The following is an 11,259-nucleotide window of genomic DNA, read 5'->3' on the forward strand; positions in this document are numbered from 1 at the left end:
TGGATTGAAGAAGAAGACCGAAACCCTAATTCATCCAATCGGGTCCAAACTCACAACAGAGCTCCCCTTCCCCTTCCTCATCATGAATTCACCATCAGCTCCTTTCGAATACCACCAGAATCCCTCAAAACTTCTAAACCCTAGCCGCCGCCCTTGTTCTCTCCGGTGATGGCGCCACCTCTGTTCAACCCCAAATTAACACCCTAGGACCGTCCTCTCTTCCTCATCCCAAATCCTCACTCAGATTTCTTCAAACATCTCTGGAACTCCTCGAATATCAAATCGAAGAGTCGAGCCATGAAAGCCTAAGGTCAGAATCATGCATGCAAGCATTTTTAGGAATTTTCCGGTGTTTCAAGTCGGTTTTGACACAAAATAGTGACACTCGTTTGTTCCTCACCAAGAACAAATGTTTGTCACTGTGTTGGGTCGAATCAATGCCTCAATTTTTGATTTCAAGTCTAGCTGGTATGTCCCGTTCATCTTTGTTTTCAAAATTGTCTATGTGTCACCTCTGTTCCTTTCCTCTCTTTTAACTTGTTTTCTGATTTATTAACTATCCTGTTAGAATTTTTGGTTTGGTCACTGAGCTTAATTAGTTAGCTTAATTAGTTCCCCGCCTGTTTGTGATCGTTGATTAGTTGATTTGTTTGGTTTTTAAGTTTTCTGAATTTTTTTGGGTTTCATCTTTGGGCTCTATGGTCAGTCTAAGACCTCATGTTAAAGGAATTTTATTTGGTTTGAGTCCGAGGCCATGTCTATTTAATCATTGAGCCTTTTCGGGGATTCATAACCCATGTTCAAGTCTGGCTGGGCTTCAGGGCAAAATACAAGGGTAATAGGGGTAAATTGGGTAAGTCACTTAAGGGAATCTTGCTATAACCACCTAAGAAGCTGCCTAGAAGCTGGAAAAAAAAGACTAACTTGACCAACAAGTCAGTAATTGAAGGACTAAGCAGCAAAAAGGAAAATTTGAAAAGGACTAAAAATGAAAAACTGAACCCTTAAGGCTGCCCTGGTAACTTGCCTATAAAGGCATAAGTTACTTGCAACTAAAGGGAGATTCGGAGGGCTGGAAATCTAAAAATACAGAAACTACAAAATTTTACTACTTTCATAGACTTCAAGAACAAAAATTATTGTTCCATTGCATTCTCTTCTATAATTTCAAAGACTTTAGCTTCTGAAGAACTTATGATTAATCTGGTGCGAAATGAGTTGGTTTTTGGGTTTTTGAAGTTTGATTTGAGGTTGGCTTTGGGTTATTGTTCGTTTAAGACTGTCTTGTACTGCTTCACATCCATTTTCTGGTTTACATTGGTGTTGCTGGTGCTGAATTTTGCTATTACTCTGCTGATCTTTCACTATTTCCTTTTCTTTTTTAATCTCCAGGTACACATCTCTGATTTTAAGCATGTAAGCTATGGTTCACGAAGTGTTTTTTTGAAGGAAATGAAGATTATGATGCTATCTCTACTTAGCTCCTTTCTTAGTGTGTTTTGAGTCTCATATTGACATTGTAATAGGATTATTATGTAGTGTATGCTGATTTGTGTTTGTTTAAATACCTAGGATTTATTGTTATTAGAAAGGACCATCATTTTTAAGACCAATAAATGTTATCTTTAAGAATTCAAAGGTTGGAATGTCTGTATAGTCATGTGTTCCATATAATTTAGTTGACTGGTTTCCAATAGATTATATGCAATTGTTGGCTTATGAAAATATGGGTCCAAAGCTGGCCCAAGTAGCGGGATCAACCCCCGGCGTGAGTGCATAGCCCTGAATTGTTTTGGGACTTTTGTTCTTGTCATGATTTGGAGTTTTTTGAACCCAGTAAAGGAAACACGGGCAGGTGTTGCCTTACACTCTTGTAATTTGGGCACAATTTTACCCACCTTCTGTAGGGTGTTGATGGCCAGAAATTTTCTTCTATTAATTAGTTCAGACATTAACATAAGGTATAATTCAGTTACCTTTACTGTTTAACCGATCAATTTCTTTCAATTAGTCGAGGTGTTCCATCCACAATTAAATCATGTATGGTCCTCGTATTAAGTTCTTATGATTTAGATACAAAAATGACAAATGTTCGTAGTTTGCTTTAGGCACGTCCAATATACTATCGTGGTTGTGGACACGTTCGCGTGGCATGATTGCGATTTCTAAAAAAAAAACCGGGGTATGCGTTCACGCAACTTCGGCCAAAGGTTCTTAATAATAATAAAGCATTATTAATTGTGGACACATTCGCGTGACATCATTTTTGACGCGCCAAATAAATGGGTACACGTACGCATGACCCGTTTTAAGATAATTTTCTTAATTAAAAAATGGTAAAGGGGTAAATGCACCTAGGTTCTAAAATTAGTAATTAAACAATTTTAGTAAGCCAAGTATGATCAAAACGATCGTGCTAGAACCACGGAACTCCGGAGTGCCTAACACCTTCTCTCGGGTTAAAGAATTCCTTACTCGGATTTCTGGTTCGCGGACTGCTAAACAGAGTCAATCTTTCCTCGATTCGGGATTTTCACCGGTGACATGGGACACCATAAATTATCCAGGTGGTGACTCTGAATTTTAATTGAAATAACTACTCCCGTTTCGATTGTCCTTTAATCGGAAAAACTCCGTTATATTTATGCCCTTTATAGGGTGTAGTAAAAAGGAGGTGTGACAGCTCAGGCAACTCTGCTGGGAAATCGAACCCAGAATCTCTGGTTCAGGGTTCAAGAATTCGAGCTTGTTAATATGATTTTGTTTGGCTTTATTGTTAATATTACTGTATTCTGTGAATCTTTTGTGCTAAATGCTATCTATATACCGCTTTAATATTATTTGAATTGTATATAATTGTCTTCTTACACCACCAATCTAAGTCTTCTGGTAATGGTGCATATGTTCACGTAGCCCGCTTTTTCTGTAGAAATTATACCAAATAAGAACGAGGCTGGGCAAGCGACAAGGCCGGGTAGACTTTAGTGCTCCCGGTACGTCACCCCCACCTCGGCCCTAGTTGTCTGCTCGGGTACCCCAAGTCTAGACCAAAACCCCATGATTTAAACATAGAAAAATACAGCCTCATGCCGGATCCCTAGTAGGAACGTTTGTTTGCATCATGTGTATTTGACTTAGGGGACTCGACACAGGGGTTGGGTACGTTTAGGACAGGTGTGCCCAAAATAACAAGACCATCCTGATGCATTCTACGTGCTATGTGTACATTAATTTGTTTTGGCTTACATTCTGACTGGCGAGGGAAAATAAAGCAAAAATGGAAAACCCATAGTGATATAAGGAATGCAATAAGGCCCGGTTCTAAAAATCCCGGTATTTGAAAAACGTCTTGAAACTCTGCCCAAAATGTTTCAAAAAGAGTTATTTCAAAAGAGTCAAACATTGTGTTCTTTCAAATGTGTCAAAACTAACCGAACTATGTAGGTCTGATTCTCACCGGATGTGGGATACGTAGGCAACCTACATATGGTTCGGCCTTATGTTTGAAAAAAAGAGAAAGAAAATTAAGAAAAGAGAGTCGGTGGTCAAGTGAATGCAATCTTGATTTTTGGTCAAAATAAGCCGATCCAGCTTCGGCAATGTCTTAAACTATTCTTGCCGAGATAGCCTCAGAGTATTCTTCAGTTGTAGAAAGGCTATTTTCGTAAAAGAATTGGCAAGTTTGTGAAGGGTCATAAAATAATTCCCCCCGGCCTCAAAATTCGCGTGAAATTGGGAAGGGGTCGCATTTGCAAAAACAGTCACTTGGCTAAAGTTGGCATATAAGGGGAAGAAATTATGGTTCTTTTATTCTTTTATTTTCCCTTTATTTTTCTTTTGTTCTTCAAAAAACTGTTTACAAAAGGGTCCACTCGAGTCAACCCTAACCTTAATCTTTCACAGGAACAAATGAATAACATCCAGGAACCGCCAAAAGTGGTCAGGGAACACGCTCAGCTATACTTGCGTATGTGGTGGAATGATCTAGACGGAGATGGTCAGAAATGGGTGAAAAGGCACTTGGGTGCCCTTATTGACATCTTTGAGATCAAACCACAGGAAGATCTGATCAAAGCTTTAGTAACTTTCTGGGATCCTGTCCACAATGTCTTTCGTTTCTCGGATTTTGAGATCACCCCTACTTTGGAGGAAATAGTCGGGTACATTGAATTCAGACAAGATTTGAGGAAGCAACGACTTATATTTTCAAGGGCTCCATCAGTGCACAAGTTCTTTGACCTCCTGAATATTAGTAAACAGACGAATAAATAACGTGTGAGCAATGGGTGTTGTGCTTTCCATTTCTTATACTTCAGGTTCAGGCACTCTGCTGGTTTTGAAACGCATGAAAAGGGTCTGAGCAACAAACAAGACAAGGGCCTTTGGCAAATTCATCGCCGGTTCGCATTTATTGTGGCATTCTTGGGGATCATGGTTTTTCCAATGAGAAAGGGACGGTGGATATTCGTATGGCTAGAATTGCACAAATCCTTACTACCAAGGAAGATCATACACTTGCCCCATTGGTGCTGGCGGATATTTATCGAGCATTGACTCTATGAAAAGCAGGGGCTAAATTTTTTGAAGGCTGTAGCATCCTTCTGGAAATGTGGTTGATCGAGCACCTTCGCCATCATCCCAAATTCATGAGTTATGGTTCGAGCCTGAATAACTTCATCACTAGTTATGAGGAGAGGGTAAAAGATTACAATGCACCAGAAGGGTTTGAAGAATGGGTCTCTCACTTGAAAGTTCTTAATACAGGTCAGGTCGAGTGGACTATAGGATGGCTCCCGAGGACAGAAGCCATCTTTATGATTGCTACCAAAGGCTACCTAAGGTTAGTGGGTGTAAGGAGTATCCAACCATATGTACCGCAGAGGATCTTGAGGCAATTGAGAAGGTATCATATTGTGCCTGAAGATGAAGATCTAAGAACCCAAGTCATAGAGTTACATCTAGAAGCTGCATTTCACGAGGCTGTATTTCAGCAAGATTGGAATAGCTGCCGGTATCTAAAACATGGCACCCAGGTACCAGACATCGCCAAGGGGGAAATAGATCCAGATTATGCTGCTTGGTTTGTGAAAATGTCTTATGTAAACAACGAGCCAGAGCCCGAAAGACCCGCCAAAAGGCCTCATGTTCAATCCTTTGATGATAAAATTCAGGAGAGGTTAGCTTGGGGGGAGAAGGAAAAGGAATATAAGGCCATCATCCATGGTCGATGAGAAGAGTTGAGAAATGTTACCTTCAACAATGATTTGCAGGCAGAAGAGGCCGAAGGTGAAAGGAGAAGATTGGTGCGAGATAATGAAGCCCTCAGAGCTCAGGTTTGACAGTTGAAAATTGAAGCCGAGAACCCAGGCCAAAGTAGGAAAGATGAAAGGCTCATTTAAAACCTCACTCAAAAGGTACGTGACTATGAAGATGACCTGCAGAAAGATGAGTCTGAACTAGCAAAAGCACGGGCGAGGTTGGCTAAAAGCACCGAAGGGCATGCAGCTTTTGTTCAACACATGAAAGAAAGATATGAAAAAGGGGTCACAGGTTGGGAAACGACAATTGGCAACCTCGAGTGTGAAATTTCTAAACAAGCCCAAATTTTAAGGCTGAAAGAGAACATTGTTATGCCTTAATGGCACGGCTAGAAAGAGACTTGCAACAACTCGGGAGTGCTTAACACCTTGTCCCTGGTTAACAGAATTCCTTACTCGGATTTCTGGTTCGCGGACTGTTAAACAGAGTCAATCTTTCCATGATTCGAGATTTTAACCGGTGACTTGGGACACCATAAATTATCCCAGGTGGCGACTTTGAATTTTAATTGAAATAACTAATCCCGTTTCGATTGTCCTTTAATCGTAAAAACTCCCTTATATTTATGCCTTTTACGGGGTGTAGTAAAAAGGAGGTGTGACAATAGATGCAACAGATGTACCTCAAAGTCTCTAGAGAAGTGCCTCGCTTGAAGGGTAGTAGGGTTATGTCGAAGTACCTGGATCTGCACACGATAAACATGTACAGGAAAGGGCATGAGTACACCACAACAGTACCAAGCAAGTGTCAAGCCTAACCTCGGTCGAGTAGTGACGAGGAAGGTCAGGGCCCTACTGGTCATATACATACATATATAAGGAAATGATGCAGCAAAAAGTAATACAAGGTAATAAGAATAACAACAACTACAACAGAGGGAGAAATCATAAAAATAATATAACTCCACACAGAGTTAGCAACCGGGGATCTCCCAGGATACCGTCCTGTAGTCCCCAAATGTAAATATCCAGTGGATCTCCTGGGTGTCTCCCTATAGTCCAACTCCTAGTGCACGGGGATCTATCGGAATCCCGATCTGTAGTCCCAAATGTAAATACATACTACCGCGAGAATCTATCGGGCTTAGTCCCATAGTTCCACTATAAATGCGCAGGGAGATATACCGGAAAACAAATCCGTAGTCCCAAAGTAAACATGCAGGGGGATCTCCCGGGATATCATCACTTAGTCCCAAAGTAAACATACAGGAGCAACACGAAGAATGTTCAATTCAATCCAAATTCAATACAAAGGTAAAACAGGTATTTGTAACCTAGCATGCTGCACATAATTCAAATAAAGTAGTTTGACCAAGTAAAACAATTAAGTCAATTAGACATGCTTCTCTAAGCTAACTGTAGGCTTAAATTGCAAGTAGTATTAAACAGGGAATAAAACACAATTATAGTTACTTAATGAAAACATGATTTTCAACAATTAGCACATGTATGCACTCATCACCTCACGTGCAAGGCATTTCATATATCAACAATACCAAATCCTAAGGGGAGTTCCCCCACACAAGGTTAGGCAAGTGAGTTACCTCGAACCAGCTCAATCAACTCAATACCACATTCTTGCAATGGTATTCGACTCCAAATGGCCCAAATCTATTCAAAGTAATTGTATAATGTAAATATAACTTCAAGTAACTAATTCAACTAATTAATTCGAAGCTAATACATCAAAATAGGAAAATAGACCAAAAGTCCCCATAGGACCACGTCACGGAATCGGGTAAAATTCACAAATTCGGAATCCTCACAGTCTCACGAGTTCATATATACAAAAAATTAATCCAATCCGACATCAAAATCTTGATCAAAATCCCAAAATTAGGCCTAAAAACTTTTCCCATTTCTCTCCAATCTTTCACCCCAAATTCGAATTTAAAGGATGAATAAGAATAGATTCATTGAAATTAATCAAAACCGAGTAAGAATTACTTACTCAAAACACCCAGGTGAAATTCTCTCCCAAAATCGCCAATCCCGAGCTCCCAAATCAATTTCTAAGGTTTTGAGACTTAACCATAGATTTTGCCCCCTTTTTTTACCAGTGGAACCGCAAATACGGCTCTGGGACCAAGTCGCACCTACGACTTTTCATTAATGGCCATTATCCGCACCTCCGGTCTCGCAAGTGCATTCAACTTCTCACACATGTGGCTTCTGAAGCCTGGGCCAACATTTGCTTCTGCAGCCACCAAGTCGCTTCTGCGGCGCCGCACCTGTGGTCCCACACACGCAGGTGCGGTTATGACAGGTTCAACCAACTTCAGATTTCTCCTAAGTCCATTTCAACTACCGTTAAGCACCCGAAACTCACCTGAGGTCCGCGGAACCTCAACCAAACATGCCAACTAATCCTAAAACATCATACGAACATGTTCCAACCCTCTAATTACATCAAACAACGCTAAAACCACAAATCACTCTCCAATCCAAGCCTAAGGATCTCCAAAACTTCCAATTTCTACTTTCGATCAAAAATTCTATCAAACCTCGTCCTATTGACCTAAAATTTTGCACACACGTCCCAAATTACACAACGGACCTACTCAAATTTGTGGAGTTCCATTCACACCTCAATATCAAAATCTCACTATCAAACCAAAAACTTTAAAAATTCGACTTTAGGTATTTCAAGCCTAATTATGCTACGGACCTCCAAAACACAATCCGAACACGCCCCTAAGTGCTAACGTAATCAACAGAATTCCATACCCTCTGAAATCACCCAATAGAGCTAACAGAATCAACAGAATTCCATTTCGAGCCCGTCTTTACACTGCTGCGACTACGGTCCAAATTCTAAAGCTTAAGCTCTTATTTAGGGAGTAAGTGTCCCAAAACACTCCAAAACTCAAAAAGAATCCTCCCGTCAACTCGCAATAGAAAAAATAAACATGGGGAATGCAGTTAATAGATGAACAAGGCAGTAATTCATAAAACAACCGGCCGGGTCGTTATACCTAAGGGTCCAAACAGCTTTGCATGACGCCCAAATATAGAATTCATCCCAAAAAATAGTAATACATTCCAATGCACAATAGTATTAAATAGTTTTCAGACAAATATGTGACTTAATAGTTGTACGGGATGGACCAATTCATAATCCCCATTGATGCACACCCCCACGCTCGTCATCTAGCGTGTGTGATACCTCAAAGTAGTGAAACGATGTGAATGCGGGGTTTCATACCCTTATGAGAACCTTTACAGCCATTACTTACCTTAAACCAGCAAAAGCTCTAACTCACGATGCCCTTGCCTCTCGACTCGGCCTCCAAACACTCCGAATCTAACTAAAATTAGTATCACATCATTAATAAATGCTAAAGTAACAAAGCCCATGCGAAAATTATCATATTAACTCAAAAATCATAAAATTGGCCAAACCCGACCCACGGGCCCCCGTATCAGAATCCCACAAAAGTCATAACACTAGAAACTGCTTTCACTCCCGAGTCTATACACACCAAAATCATCAAAATTGGACCTCAAATTTCCCCTCTAATCCAAAATTTTAATTTTCAATGAAAGCCCTAATTCCAAAATTTTCACCCTTAAATCCCACAAATTCCAAGCTTAGTATACTAAAAATCATCATAGAATCGAGTATTAAGTTCAAAAATCATACCTCAACAAGTTTCCCTTTGATTCCTTCTTCGAAACCCTCCAAGATATTCAATCCCGACATCAAAAATGGTGGAATGGGCTAAATTCTGCGAAGGGCAACTTATATACTTTCTGCCCCAGGACTCCACACCTGCGGACATTACCTCGCACTAGTGGACTCGCACCTGCGGTCCTAGGTGCGGATCTACGAAAATAACTTATAGAACCCAGACCGGATCTACGCCCATAAACCACATCTCTGATGCCGCATATCCATCAAAATAACCACATCTGCGATTCTTCTCTTGATGTCCAGAACACACACCTGAGGTCTCCTTACCGCATCTGCATCCTTGCACCTGCGGTCCCCAATCTGCATGTGCGAAAATGACGGTAGCATCAAAATCTGCAGCAACACTCAAACCAAAACTTTCCCATAAACCACTCAAATCAATCCCGAGGCCCTCGGGACCTCAACGTAACTTGCCAACAAGTCACATATCACCTTTAAAACTTATTCCAACCTTCGGAACACTCAAAACAACACAAATATCAAATCGCCCTAAGATTCAAACCTATGGATTTCCAAATTTATGAATTCCGCAAACGATGCCAAAACCTATAAAAAATTATCTAAATAACCTGAAATTTTGCACACACATTACAAATTACACTACGGACCTACTCCAATTTTTGGGATTCCATTCCAATCCAGATATCAAGAGATCCACTGCCCACGGGAAAATGATAAATTTTCAATTTTTTCAATTCAAGCCTAAACCTACCATATACCTTCAAATTACATTTTGGACACACTCCTAAGCCCCAAATCACCCAACGGAGCTAACCAAATCACAAAAATCCAAATCCAACATCGAATACTAAAAAGTCAATACTGGGCAAACCTTCAACCTTAAAGCTTGAAACTGAGAGTCATTCTTCATATTCCATTCCGATTAACCTGAAAACCAAAACTGACAATTTACATGAGTCATATTGCATCATACAAGACTATTCATTCCTGAGAACTGACGAACAAAGTTCAAATGCTCAAAACGATTGATTGGATCGTTACACGATGATAGCAGCAATTATCAATGCCCTCTCTGGTGTCACAACATTGTCATTTGTAGAAAGAAAGACAATAGCATAGAGAATGGATAGATGGGTCTTTACCTCAGCAGTGAAGTCATGAGAATCAACACTTTTGTGCAATGTCAACCACTTCAGGGTTACCCCGTCATTCAATTTGTCCACCAACCACTTCGAGGTTACCCTTTTCTGCTCCAATCATAAATACGAACAGGGGATCTCCCGTGATGTCGTCCCATAGTCCCAAAGTAAAACACACAGCAATAGCACAAGAATACTCAATTAAACTCAACTTCACACCAAGGTAAAATGGATTATTCTAACCTATCATGATTCACGTAATACAAATAAGGCAGTTTAAGCAAATATAGCAATTAAGTCAATTAAACATGCTTCTTTAATCTAACAGCAAGCTTAAATTCCAAGTAGTGTAAGCAGGAAAGGAAAAAACCCAATTTATTCTATTTTTAATGAAAATAGGATTTTCAACAATTACCACAAGTACACACTCGTCACTTTACGTAGAATGCATTTCAATTATCACAATATCAATCCTAATGGAAATGTCCCCCACACAAGATTAGACAAGCCACTTACCTCGAACCAGCTCAAAAATAATCCAAAACCACGCTCTTCCACGAGTACTCAACTCTAAATGGCCTGAATCTATTCAATTCAATTGCATAACATAAATAACACTTCAAGTAACTGATTTTACAATTAAATTCTAAGCTAATATGCGAAATTAGGTAAAAAGATCAAAATGCCCTCCGGGCGCACGTCTTGAAATCGGGTAAAATTTACATTTTCCAAATACTCATACTCTCATGAGAATCGTGATCCAAATGCAAATGCTAGGTCTAAGAACTTTTCTAACTTTTCTTCAATGTTTCCAACCCATTTTCGAATTTAGAGGATGAATTCAACCATAGATTGTTGGAAAACAATCAAAACCGAGTAAGAATTGCTTACCCAAAATAGTCTGGTGAAAATCCTTTTAAAAATCGCCATTCCCGATCAGTCGAACCAATTTCTAACTTTTTGAAACTAAACCCTCGAAAGTCTAATTTTCTGCCTAGCACTTCCGCTTCTGCGGTCAAGGGAATGCACCTGCGGTCTGCTTCTGCGGAAAAATGACCGCATCTGCGAAACTCATTAAAGTCCCAAAATCCTCACTTGCGACTTACTCAACGCACATGCGGTCACGTAGGTGCGGCTAAGATTCTGC

The sequence above is a fragment of the Nicotiana tabacum genome, chromosome 22 (genome assembly GCF_000715075.1).
Source record: "Nicotiana tabacum cultivar K326 chromosome 22, ASM71507v2, whole genome shotgun sequence".
In the NCBI taxonomy this organism is placed as follows: Eukaryota; Viridiplantae; Streptophyta; class Magnoliopsida; order Solanales; family Solanaceae; genus Nicotiana; species Nicotiana tabacum.